Genomic DNA, 14582 nt, shown 5'->3' with positions numbered 1-14582 from the left:
GCCTGTGTCCACAGTGTGTCAGTGGTTCCTGGATTAGCACCAGCAGCATCACGTAGGAACATTTTAGAAATGTACATTCTCCAGCCCCAAACCCAGACCTACTGACTCAAATTCTCTGTATTTTGACAAGCCCTCCAGTTGATTTTAGTGCATGCTGAAGTTTGAACACCACCACTGCATTATCGTCCCCACCGGAGAAGCCAGTTCTATATCCTCTCCTACCGTTTGTCTGCAGGAGACGGCCACCAAGGAGTTTCTCAGTGATGCCTTGCCTGTCACCCGTGTGTTCCTTTCCACTTTGGTAGATGGAGTGTCCATGCAGCCTCCACGGAACATGGGTGGGTTTCTGGTCTTATGCCCACTTCTGCTTTCTTTTGTTTCCTTTCTCCAGTTTGCCTCCATCCTCCTGCCATCTCTACTTCATTTAATGTGGACCAGCCCAGCAGCATGCTGGCACAGTCACCCAGGGCCCCTGTGACAAGAGGGTTCCCCCACCTCAATAGATTCCCCCTGACCTAGCTTTCTAGCTGGTACTGACCCAGCCCCCAGCTCATCCCTCCTGGCAGCCGGGAACTATAGCAGCTCTGGGGTGGAGCTCCTTCCCTTCCTATGAAGGCCCAGCACTCCCCCTATCAGGTATGCTGATGTTTCTCCCTAGATATAGGTCTGGGGGCCAGGAGGGAGGTGGGTCACCCCAAAGGGCAAGCATTGTCCTGGAAGGCACCTGCCTCATGTGTGGCCTCTGCATCACCTTCTCAGAGGAGACAGGAGGAGGCTTTATATTCCAGCAGTGGGAGTGGGTCACTTTGTGGGTGCAGGGGAATCGGGAGGCCCAAGGTACTTACCTGCAGTACCCAGGTACCCCCGGCCCAAATCTCTGAGTCCCACTCCTTCCCCATCAGGGCCCTGACTTCAACATAGGAGACTTGCCTGGAATGAGAACCCAGACTTCTCAGAAGTATTGCCTCCCCTGTGTGTACCTATTGTGCCTCCTCTGCAGAACAAGTGAATAGGAGCTCTGACTCTCACATTTGGCTTTAAATCACTGAGCAATAGGTCTGGAATGGACATTTCCTCTCTCACTGACTCAGTGGCACTTAGCAAATCACTGGATTCCACAGTCCTTCTAGTTAAACATTTCCTCCAACCCTCTCAGAAGCCCACAATATTGCACCAGCTAGTGCCTCCCCTTTTGCGGGTAACCTGTTTCAATTCATCAAGGTCTTAGCCATCACACCATGACAGCATGTCAGGAGCTATTAATACTCTTACCTACAACGGGGAACAATCCAAAAATGAAGTTAAGAAAACAATTCCATTTGCAATGGCACCAAAAACAACACACACACACACACACACACACACACACACCAACCCTGCCCCCCCCCCAAAAAAAACCCACATAGGGATAAAGTTAACAAAAGAAGTGCAAAATTTGAAGCCTGGAAATTACAAAACATTATTGCAATAAGTTAAAGAAGACCTAAGTAAGTGGAAAGACATCCCATGTTCATGGATGAATCGGAAGACTTAATATTGTTAAAGTGGCAAAATACACACACACACAACCCATGTGTACACATATATCTATATTTTTCTATCATCTGGCTAGCTAGCTAGCTATCCACAAACATGAGTCCACTCTGATGCCTCCAATTCCAACCCACAAGGTTCATTATAGCCTTCTTTCCCCCTTTGCTTATTTGTAACTTCCTTCTCTGACAGTGAGAAGCCTAGCTCTCATTATCTACAGTATATGAACTTATTTGTTCAACCCTAGTGTACATGTAGTTTTTCTGTATTCTCTTTAAAACCTAAGTCGGATTACTCCTCTGCTCAAAACCCTCCCATACCTCCCCATTTCACTTAGACTAAAGCCAAAATCCTTGGCTTGACCGCCTATGACCTCCAAGGCCCTACAAGACATAGATTCCCTAATACATATTGATCTGCTCTCCCTTGTGCTTCTACTCTAGATACTTTGGTTTCCTTGCTGCACCCCAAAAGCAGAGGTGCTAGAAGGGTTTTGACTGAAAAGAGGACAATAAGAGAACTTCTCAGGGGTAGCAGAACTATTCCATACCTTGACCTTGGTGGTGGTAACACCACTGCATACACTTATGAAAATTCCTTGAATTTAAATTGATGAGGCTCATGAATGAGTCTTACTGTATATTAAGTATGCCTACATAAAGTTGATTTTTTTTAAAAAGACATTTATATAGAGCAATATCACCCATTTGAAATGTCAGTTATATGTTTCTAAAATATTTTTAGATAAACACATAATTGGTAAAGTTTTCCATGTTTGCATCCACATCTGCCTAAAATCACGTCCCTTTTCATTGTGGTGTGTTTCCAATAGTGGACTCTGTTGGATTTTAGCAGAGAATCCAACACGATCCGCTGGAGCTGGCTGCCTCTCTCTCCTCTCATGGTGAGCAAAATAGTTCTCCATCAGTGGCCTTCAAACTGCTTTGTTGGTGACCACAATGGAAAGGAAATACAGTTTACATTGAACACAGTTACACTGCAAGTAACTGAGACAAAAGTTCTACAAAACCTTACTTATCCCTCCAGTACTTTCATCTTTCTTAGATGCTGGTTTGGATCTACAAATTTAATATTAGGACTCATTGATGGGACGTTAACAATAACTTCAAAACTCCTCATCTAAAGGATCCATCTATAATTTTAATCCATAACATTGACCTGGCAGTTGTCAACACCTGTGATGTTTCTAAATGTGATGGCTAATGGGTCAGGTATGAAACACTCTGTAATGGACCTCCACTAGTCATCCCTCTGCCCCCACCTTTCTGAAGGTTCCTAGGTTCTCTCAGGGAAATGCAGACCCCAACCCCAGGCCATGCTTTCTAACCTCTTACCACCTGCTCAGGGGTAAATCTCAAAGACCAACTCACAGGCAGGTAAATCAGTGGGAAAGAGGATTCTCTGAAATGAACAGACACTGACTCAGCAACTGCACTTAAAATTTTCTCCACTGGATTTGGGGGACTGTCTGATGACATAGATATGGTCAGGTAACTGCTTTAATTTCTTGATCACAGAGTATGGGCTCCACTGTAAAAATAGCAGTGGCAGCTAAGGCAAGTGGCACTCCCAGAGAAGAGAGTGGGCAGCCCCACATTTTAGTCATCAGTAACCAAGAAAGTGATTCAGAGCTTGGGCCTGTGACTAATACTGCTGTATTTGAACCTCATGCATTTAGGTTTGGAGACATCAGGGTCAAAGCATGGACTCTCAGCCCAGCCCCACCCCCACCCCCACCCCCATTTGTCCCTGTTGGCCTAAATCCACCCTTACTTTCAGGCCCAACTCAAATGTCACCATATCCACAAAGCCTTTCCTGATGGTGCCTGTGACTGCAGGTCTTCCTTTGAACTCGAGGGTCTTCATTTGTAACTTGGGGGAAATGTTCTCCAATCTCCCAGGTAATCCCATTCAGCATATTCTGCTCCTCCCCACTCCTATGACCTCGTGGGCAGGGATCCTGAGTATATTCTTCACCCTGGATTCTCCACGCTGCCTTGCCCAGTCCTTGCTTTTGATAATCACCAAATAAGTAAAATAAGTAGTTGCTAAATTGAAGTGTCCTAAAATATGGAAACTCCAGGTTCAAGTCCTGGTTTGGGTATTAAACAACGGTATGGTCTTGGCCAACTCACTTGGTGTCTCTGGCCCACAGCTTCCTTGGCTGTAATTGAGGGAGCTGGACTATGTTATCTCTAAGGTTCTGTGGTATCCAGCCCCCATGATGGCTCCCAACGATCCTCCTTTCTGTTATTCACTCCCTGACTCTGCCGGGGAGACTCGGCATGACCCTTAAGTTTGGGTTATTCTTTGTCACTCTTTCCTTTGGATTACCTACTCTGGGCAAGGTCAAATGCCATGTCATGAGCAGCCTTTGGAGAGGCCTGCCGTGAAGAACTGAAGCCTCGAGCCAACAGCCTTCAAGGAATGAAGGGCTGCCAACAGCATGGGAGTGAGCTCAGAAATGGATTTGCCAGCCCCAGTCAATCTAAGATGACGGCAGCCTGGCCCACAGCTTGACTGCAACCACTTGAAAGAACCCAAGCCAGAACAAGCCTGCTTACAAGCCTGGACTCCTGAACCTCAGAAACTGTGAGATAATAAATATTTGTTGATTTGAGATCATCTGTTATGCAGCAATAGGTAACTAATATGAACTGTTTCAGGCTCTAAAATCCTATTAGCCTAAAAAGTCCCTATTTTGAAATACAGCGATTGCATTCAGGGAAAGCCTGATTTATAACAATTGTCAATCTTTCCCCTCCCACCCCAGCTAGAATCCATAAAGAGAGAATACAATGTGTCAAAATATATTTTCAAGTAACAATGTTTATTTTATCTGTGTTTGTAAGAGTTCCCACAGCTATGTTGATTTTGCTTCACTGAATCCTTTATTTCACAGATGAGGGTGGAAATACAGATAAATTAAGTGATTGGAATAATGCAGATGTTTTTCATTTTTGCAACATTTGCATTTCTTCAGTGGTGAATAAAAACGCGGTACAAGGTCACCTTTTTGTCTCCAAGTTCATCTTGAGAAACTTGTCTTGAGCAGGGGTAGCACTTGTGCTCGTCTACCCAGGTGGCCAGAAGCCCAGTGAAATCCCAAGGGGATGTAAGGCAGGGCAGCAGTGAGAAGCATGCTGAGTCACCTCCAGAAAAATAGCTGGAGGCTGGAGAGGGACAGCCTGGCAATGGGGTTACCATGTCAGCCTGGATTAAGAAAAGACTTTTGAGGGGTGCCTGGCTGGCTCAGTCAGTAGAGCATGTGACTCTTGATCTTGGGGTTGTAAGTCTGAGCCCCACATTGGGTGCAGAGGTTACTTTAAAAAATAAAATCTAGGGGCACCTGGGTGGCTCAGTCGGTTAAGCATCCAACTCTTGATCTCAGCTCAGCTCTGGATCTCAGAGTTGTGAATTCAGGCCCTGCGTTGGGTTCCATGCTGGGCATGAAGTCTACTTTAAAAAATAAATAAAATAAAATCTTTAAAAAAGAAAAAGGAAAGTCTTCTGAAGTTACAAGAAGTGATAGACTAGGAAAAACAAATACCATATGATTTCACTTATATGTGGAATCTAAAAGAACAAATAAACAAACAAAAAGATAGAAGCAGACTCATGAATACAGAGAACAAACTGGTGGTTGCCAGAGGGGAGGGAGGCGGAGGGATGAGCAAAATTGGTAAAGGGGATTAGGAGGTACAAACTTCTGGTTGTAAAATAAATAAGTCATAGGGATGAAAAGTACAGCATGGGGAATACAGTCAATAGTAGTGTGATAACGTTGTATGGGGACAGATGGTAATTACACTGAGCATTGTATAATGTATAGAATTGTCAAATCACTGTGTTGGACACTGAGAACTAATGTATCATATTGTATGTCAACTATACTTCAGTTTTTAAAAATCAACAAGAAAAAAAATAAGTGACAAGAAGTGATTTTCTGTCTAAAATGAGACCACAGTCCCATGTTACACAGGGGGATGGGAAGGAAATTAAGAGCATGGTTAACAAAGGTGTGCATCTCCGCTGGCTGTGGGCATGAGCCCCCGTGGTGCCCCACATGAAAAACAAACAGCTGAAGGCCTCAGGAATCTGAGTGGAAAACAAGGGAGGTAATGAGTCTGGGGGGAGTGTAAAAAGGGGCTAAGAGGACGAGAATGCCTGAAACTGGTAAAGCACATCGAGAGGTCTAATTGACTCACTCACATACCCCTGAGTTATTGAAAGGACGGAAGTAAATGTGATAAGGAAATTAGGAAAAGAAGCATGGATGGGTGGGAGATGAGTCTGGGGGATTGAAAGTGTATGCCTCTGAGAGTATCTGCTTCTTTGAACAGCTGTTATTGCAGTATTTTCTCCGGTAAGTAATACTGACAGTGAGAGAAACCTCATCAGGTTCCGGTATTGCTACAGAATGAAGGAGGAGGCTGGGCAAAAAATAAAAGGTGTGAGGACAGAGGGCTGAGGGAGAAACTGACTCCATGCCCAGCCTGCTGGTCAAGTCTTGCAGGCGCCACTCAAGTCCAGAGGGTGCTCCTATGGATTCAAGCAAATTTACTTCCCCAAAACCACTGAGGCAAAGCCCTTGCTCCTCCCAAGAGATGTCTTTCAAAGTCTTAGACCACACATGGCTGAACACAGTTTTGCTGCCCTATATGAGTGCTTCCTTTGTTCATGGAATAAAGATACACTTGTGAAAGAAGAGCAGAAAAATCCAGTCAAAATGGAAATACTAGGGAATGGAATTTTGGAAGATACGGAAACGTAGGCATTTTCTAGTATATTAAAGAGCAGTTTTTCCCTCTTTATATTTGTACAGCATTTGAGGATTATTTTTTTCTGAAACTGAGTCTCAGGATAGATGGGTAATAGTTGTGAAGGTATCTTAACTGTTGTTTTACTGGTGATGGAAGCACGTATCTCCCTTACTCTTGCAACGTGACTGTCACGAAGAAAGAAAGCAAATGTCACTGATGCTTTGCAGGAACGAAACCAAGCCACAGAGTTTTTAGCAGCAGGTTCAGTGTGTCATGGGGTAACAAGTTCCAGGAGATGTCTTGGGTCCTAGGTATGTTTCCTCACTGGGACCCCCTTGGGGTCCCCACAGGGATCTCAGTGAAGAGCAATGGATGCAAAATTCACCTGCTGAGTTGGTGGAGGGCTATGGCACAAAGATAACCCAAGATAACCCATAAACCCAGAAATAAGTTATGTTGAACTTTGTAAAGCAAGACACCGTGTCTTGCTTGAGCAGACATGATTATAGGGTCAGGTGGAGATTAGATCTTTATCTGGGGTTTAATTGCACATGAAGCATGACAGACTCAGGGCTGCTCCTGGGGGTGAGAGTGGAGAACGTTTGAAGTAACAGCCAAACCCCTTCCCTAGTGCTCAGGGAAGGGATGACTCAGCAGAAAGAAAGGAAAATTAAGGATTCAGGCATCGGCCTTGGCTTTTCCGTGGGTCGCGGGGGTTGTAGAAGGGGCCGTGGTAAAGGCAGCAGATCCAGGAGAACTCCACCTGAGAAAGAATGCACCTTTTGCTCTCTGACGTTGGCCCCCAGACTAGAAAAGAGTCCCCACACTTGGTGGATAGAAGAGTTGCTGAGGATGCCAGGAATAGAGGGGTGCTTTCCAAGGAAGGGTTTCTGTGCCCTGATTTTGGCAGAGGAACCCCAGGGAAGTTGGCGCATCCCGAAGGACAGGAGACTGGTTGGGGAAAGTGACAAGATTCCAGAGGAAATTTCTAACTGTCACAGTGGATCTAGACAGAAAGGACGAGAAGGGCAAGAGAGGCAGTATTGCTAAGCTTTGGGTCTGTTCATCCCAGCTATTTGGCCATTGGACACAAGGCAGTCCAAGATGGCTTCCAGTGCGCCAGCCTGACAGGACGCAGTGGGTGTCATCTTCGGGGTGCCATGATGGGAGTCGGGTGGAAGGGAGTGGGCCCACAACTGGTCAGGGATCACTACGGACAGAAGTGGGGAAGATGAACAGGTAGGGAGGGATGTAGGGTGGCTTTAAGGAACTGAAAGCCATTTGGGGATTGAAAATATTGTAAGAGAATAAAAACTATGTACACCCCCACTAGAGACAAGTGAGACTTGGTTGTATTATGAAATATCAGTTTAATAGATATTATTAAATATCCACTAAATATCAATCTCCAAGCAATTTTCTCCTCTTCTGAAAGGCATTGAATTTAGAAAGAACCTTATATGACAAAGTGATATGAATCAGCACATGTGTCAGTTTTCCGGCTCACTGCTTCAGAAAAAATTCTAATAAATGAAAATACATAGTGTTTAACTAACACTGTGGTTATCAGAAAGCCAAGTGGAGACGTGGACAGAGAAAAATCCATGTGTAGTAGAGTCATTAGCTTTTCTCATATGTCCCACCAGTGTGGTGGTTCAGGGCCTGTTGCAATAATATTGGCACATAGATTTTCATTCTGATTTATCTAACAATTTATACTGGAACAAATATCTTTATTTATGTCATATGATGGAATTGGGGGCAATTAATGAATGAATAATTTTTTTTAAAGATTTTATTTATTTATTTATTTATTAGAGAGCGAGCGAGAGAGAAACAGCATGAGAGAGGAGAGGGTCAGAGGGAGAAGCAGGCTCCCCGCTGAGCCGGGAGCCCAATGTGGGACTTGATCATGGGGGACCCTGGGATCATGACCTGAGCCGAAGGCAGTCGCTTAACCAACCGAGCCACCCAGGCGCCCCGAATGAATAATTTTTTAAATTTAAAATCAATTAACATATAGTGTATTATTAGTTTCAGAGGTAGAGTTTAGTGATTCATCATTTGTGTATAACACCCAGTGCTCATTACATCCTGTGCCCTCTTTAATGCCCATCACCCAGTTACCCCAGCCCCCCACCCACCTCCTTTCCTCCAGCAACCCTGTTTGTTCCCTATAATTAAGAGTCTCTTACAGTTTGTCTCCCTCTCTGATTTCATCTTATTTTATTTTTCCTTCCCTTCCCCTATGTTCATCTGGTTTGTTTCTTCAATTCCACATATGACTAAAATCATATGATGTTTGTCTTTCTCTGACTTATTTCACTTAGCGTAATACCCTCTAGTTCCATCCACATCATTGCAAATGACAAGGTTTCGTTCTTTTTGATAGCTGAGTAATATCCACTGCATGAATACTTTTCTTATGATTATTTCACCCAATTGTCCATCACTGCAATAATTTACTTACAGTAAAGGAAGTCCATAAATGAATGGATTCTACTGTTATTCATACTATCAACTCTTAGTAACTTATAGTCAAGGATGGAAAAGCCACCACCAACAACTTTGAGGATGGGGTGAAGATCCAAGGAAGTACTATATATAGCTGATGAATCAAGGAAACATAGGATACCCAGGAACTAAAACCAAAAGGCATGGCAGCCTAGCAGGAAAACTCAAGCTTATAAATACCCAAGACAAATACCCCTAGGGCCGGCCTCTGCCTGGAGTAGCTCCAGCTAGCCCATCTTCATAAAGTGGCTTTAGAAGCTTACTGGTAGCAAAAGAAATATATTGCTCACTTGGGTCCCAAGTGAGTTTTGTGTTTGTGAAGTAGGTTTTATTTATTTATTTATTTATTTTCAGAGAGAGTGGGAGGGAAGGGGCAGAGGGAGAGGGAGAGAGAGAATCTTAAGCAGGCTCCACACCCAGCGTGGATAGGTAGGCAGATGCTTAACCAACTGAGCCACCAAGATGGCCCTAAATAAAATCTTTAAAAAAAAAAAAAGAAAAAAGAAAGAAAGAAATAGAAGATAGCCAGCACCCAGAAGCCTCCCTCATCTCCCCTCCCAGGCACCACCCTCTCCCCCTTTAAAACCACAGACTGGTGTAGCCAGGATAATGGAATCACAGACCATACATCCTTACCTATCTGACTTCTTTCATTCCACATAGCAGTGTTAATTTGTAACAACCAAGAACTGGAAACAACCCAAATGCTCAGCAACAGAAATAATAAGTAAGCAAATTGCAATCTATTAATACATGGTAATACAACACAGCAACCAAATGAATGACCTGTTGCTGCATGCAGCAGCATGGGTTAATTTCACAAACATGATGTTGAGCCAAAGAAGCCATACTGAAACAAATATGCAATTCAAAAACAAACAAAACTAAGCTATGGGGTTAGAAGTCAGAGCTGTGGTTCCCTGTGGGTTCGGGGCGGGAGTGGGTACAAAAAGTAATATCCCAGGAGTTTTTCAGTATTTTCAACTGTAGTCATTATAATAGGTATATGAGTAGGGGTTTAGGTTTTGGACTGGCTGTAGTTTTAGGGTTAGAGTTTCACATCGTGATTGCTAGTGAGGTTGAACACTTTTGTCATATATTTACTGGCTACTCTTTTCTGACATGTCTGTTAACATCTTTTGTCCATTTTTTCTGTAGGGTTGTGTGTTTTGCTCATTGGTTTCTTTTGTTTTCTTTTTTACATATTCTGGATATAAGTCCTCTCTATTGTATCTATGGTTATACCTCTCTGGTTATATGTGTTGCAAATATTTTCTCCTACTCTGGGTCTTGCTTTTCTCCTCCTAATGGTATCTCTTTAAAAATTGAGTTATAAATGGGCGCCAGGGTGGCTCAGTCGGTTGGGGGTCTGCCTTCAGCTCGGGTCATGGTCCTGGAGTCCCAGGATCAAGCCTCGCATCGGGATCCCTGCTCAGCCGGGAGTCTGCTTCTCCCTCTGCCCCTCGCCCTGCTTCTGCACTCTCTCCCTTTCTCTCCCAAATAAATAAATAAAATCTTTAAAAAATAAACTTGAGATATAATTCACATACCATAAAATCCACCCACTTAAAGTGTACGTTTCAGGGCAAGCTAGTGCCTTCATCATTAGTATCTAATCCCAGAACATTTTTATCAACCCAAAATGAGCCCCATTCCCATTCGGGGATGTCACTTCTTCTTCCCTCTTGGCAACCACTAATCTATTTTTTGTCTTTGCAGATTTGCCTATTCCGAACACTTCGTTATAAAGAAACTCATACAATATGCTTCTTTTGTGTCTGGCTTCTGTCACTTAACAAAATGTTTTCAAGGGATATACCAGGACTTCACTTCTTTCTATGGTTACATACTACTCCGTTGTATAAATAAAACAGATTCTGTTCATCATTTCATCACTTGATGGACATTTTGGTTGTTTCCACTATTTGGTTATTATGAATAATGCTGCTATGAACATTTGTGTACAAGTTTTTCTGGGAACATATGTTTTCAATTCTCTTGGATTTAAAACTTGGAGTGGAATTTCTGGGTTATATGGTAACTCTATGTTTAACTTTTTGAGGAATGGTCAAACTCCTCAAAAACTGTCTCACCATTTTATATTCCCACTAGTAAGATATGAGAGTTCCCATTTCCCCACATTCTTGCCAACACTTGCTTTTTGCCTGTCTTTTTAGTTATGCCCTCCTAGAGAATGTGAAGTGGTTTTGATTTGCATTTCCTAATGACAAATGATGTTTAGCATCTTTTCATGTACCTTCTGGCCTTTCGTATAGCTTCTTTGGTGAAATGTTTACTCAAACCCTCTGCCCATTTTTTAATTGGTTTTTTTTTTTTTTCATTGAGTAATAAGAATTATTTATATTCTGGACGTAAGTCCCTTATCACATATATGATTTGCAAATATTTTCTCCCATTTTGTGGGTTGTCTTCTCACTCTCTTGATAGTGTCCTCTGAAGCACAAGATTTTTTATTTCAATGAAGTTTAATTTATCTATTGTTTTCTTTGGTTGCTTGTGGTTTTGGTGTTATAGCTAAGAAACCATTGCCTAATTGAAGGTTGTACAGATTTGCACCTGTTTTCTTCTAAGGGTTTTATAGTTTTGACTTTCAGCTTTGGTCTACAATCCATTTGGAGTGAGTTTTGGGTATGGTGTGAGGTAGGTGTCTGATTTCATTTCTTTGAATGTAGATATTCAGTTGTCCCAACACTATTTGTTGAAAAGAATATCCTTTCTCTTACTAAATTGCCTTGGCATTCTTGTCAGAATTACCTGACCATAAATGTAAGAGTTTATTTTTTTTACTCTTAATTCTATTCCATTGATCTATATGGCTATCCTTATGCCATTACCACAATGTCTTCATTGCTATCGCTATGTAGTAAGTTTTGAAATTAGAAAGTGTACATCATTTTTACAAGATTGTTAAGGCTATTCTGGGTCCCTTGCATTTCTATATCAATTTTAGGATCAGCTTGCCAATTTCTGCAGAAAAAGAGGCTGAGATTTTGATAGGGATTATGTTGAATCTGTTGAACAGTTTGAGGAGTATTGCCATCTTAAAATATTGAGTGTTCCAATCCATGAACATGGGATGTCATTCCATTTATTTAGATCTTCTTTAATTTTTTTCAACAGCACTTTGTAGTTTTTAGTATGTAAACCTTGCACCTCTTTTGTTAAATTTATTCCTAAGTATGTTATTTCCTGTGATGCTATTGTAAATGGAATCATTTTCTTGATTTTATTTCCAGATAGTTGTTACTAGTACATAGAAATTTCTAATGTGTAGAAATTCAACTGAGGTTTATATATTGATCTTATATCCTGCAACCTTGCTGAGCCCATTTATTATCTCTAGTAGATTTCTTTAATATGGATTACTTAAAATTTTCTATATACAAGGTCATGTTGTCTGCAAAAAGAGATAGTTTTACTTCTTCATTTCCAATCTGGATGCCTTTTATTTTACTTTCTTGCCTAATTGTCCTGACTAGAACCTCTAGAACAATGTTGAATAGAAGGGGTGGGAGTAGACATCCCTGCCTTGTTCTTGATCTTAGGAGAATGTTAGGTATTTCACCATTTCACCATTCAGCCTTTCTACCTTAAGTACAGTATTAGTTATGGGGCTTTCATAGATGTCCTTTATCAGATAGAAGAATTACCTTCTGTTCCTAGTTTGTTGAGTGTTTTTATCATGAAGCAGTGTTGGATTTTGTCAAATGCTTTTTCTGTATCTATTGAAATGATCATATTTTTTATTTTTTATTCTATTCTATTTTATTCTAATATGATGTATTACACTGATGGATCTTCTTATGTTGAATCAACTAATGGTATCCTTTGGTGAACAGAGGTTCTTAATATAGGTCAATTTATCAATCATTTACTTCAGGTTTCATGTTTTTGTGCCTTGTATGAGAGATCTTTGCCTATCCCAAGATCATGAAGGTGTTCTCCTATATTATCTTTTACATGCTTTGTTGTTTTTACCTTTCACATTTAGATCTACAATCCATCTAGAATTGATTTTTGTGTAGAGTGTTTATAGAGATCAACATAAATTTTGTCCATATTGATTTCCACTTGACTCAGCACTATTTACTGAAAAGATCATCCTTTCCCATTGCTCTGATGACAAAAGTGTCACCTTTGTCATAAATTGAGCATGTATGTGTACTTCTAGACTCTCTATTCTGGTCCACTGAGTATTTGTCTAATCTTGCTCCAGTGACACATTGTCTTAATGACTGAGCTTCATAACAAGTCTTGACATCCTGTAGTGTAAGTCCTCTTATTTTGTTATTTTTATTCTAGATTAGGTTGCCTATTTTTGGCACATTGCATTGCTGTATAAATTTTACAATCAACTTGTGAATTGACACACACAAATTCTGAAACTTTTATTGAGATTGCATTGAGTCTATAGATCAGTTTCGGAGAGAACTGACATTTTTACAATATTGAGGATCCATGTGAGTTCATCAGTATGGAATTTTATAAGCTTTGTCTTTTCTAGAATTTTATTTAATGAGAATAAATAAAGATAATAAAAGTAACAACAACAATAATAACAGCTAACCTTTAAAAATAGTTATTATATGCTTTATGGACATTATCTTATTTCATTATAAGAATTTGCCAAAAATTATGAGACCTCCCTGAAGAAAGCCATAACATTTTGTTGAAAGCATAAAAACAATATTTGAAAAAATGGTGAGGCACAACATGTCCTTGGATGGGAAGAATTGATAATCATGAGTGTTAATGATTTCCAAATAAATATTTACCTTAAATTACTTCCAATCAGAATATCAATGTGTTTTCTTAGAGCTGTACAAAAAAGCATTTTAGCACTTATATTGAAGAAATTCTAAATGTTTTAGAATTGACAACTTAAAAAAAAAAGATTTTTTTCTTTAATTTCAAAAAGGAAAATCAAGGTAGAATTGCTCTACCAGGTATAAAATGTTCTACAATGCTAATGTAATAATTTTTTAAGCTGTATGGTTTGAATTATAAATAAACTTACAGATTAGAAGACCAGAAAGTCAAAAAGATCTGAGGATATATTTAATTTAACACATGATGTAAACAGCATTTTTGTCCAGTGGGGAGAAGATAGTTTATTTAATTAGCATTATTGGCATAATTGGCTATTGATCCAAAATTATAATGAATGGATTAAAACGTGAAATGAAAAACATAAACCAAAAAACAATGGAAAAGTTTTAGAAGAAAATTTGTATAGCCTCAAGATTGGGAAGGCAAAAGAGACTTATACAATACAGAGAATCGAGAATCAATAAGGAGGAAGGCTAACAAGTTCTACTATACGAAGTTAAAATGCAAAAACAAAATGGGAAAAACAGTTGCAACTTTTTTGACTGATGAGTTAATATCCCTAATATACAAGGAGCTCTTGCTGCTACTTTAAAGGAAAAACAAAAACAAAAACAAAAACTCAATAGAAACACGAGCAAAGGGTATGACCAGGCAAGGAAATGAAAATAACCAGTAAACGTTTGAAAAGATCTGTTCACTCTCTTCTAGACAGCGAACTACCACTTATATCAACATGATAGTATTTTTTTACCAATCATATTGGCAAGAATTAAAAGGCTTGTAGAGGAAACAGACCATCTCATACAGTGCTAGTGGGAGGGTGAATTCCTTCCTTTCAGTAAAGGAAACTGGTCTGTAGCATCAGTTAAAATGTCAAACCTTTATACCATTTAACCCAGC

This window comes from Mirounga angustirostris, unplaced genomic scaffold (genome assembly GCF_029215605.1).
Source record: "Mirounga angustirostris isolate CCGP_5_RB_7025 unplaced genomic scaffold, mMirAng1.0.hap1 SCAF_9, whole genome shotgun sequence".
Lineage (NCBI taxonomy): Eukaryota > Metazoa > Chordata > Mammalia > Carnivora > Phocidae > Mirounga > Mirounga angustirostris.
This window is presented reverse-complemented; position numbering follows the sequence as displayed.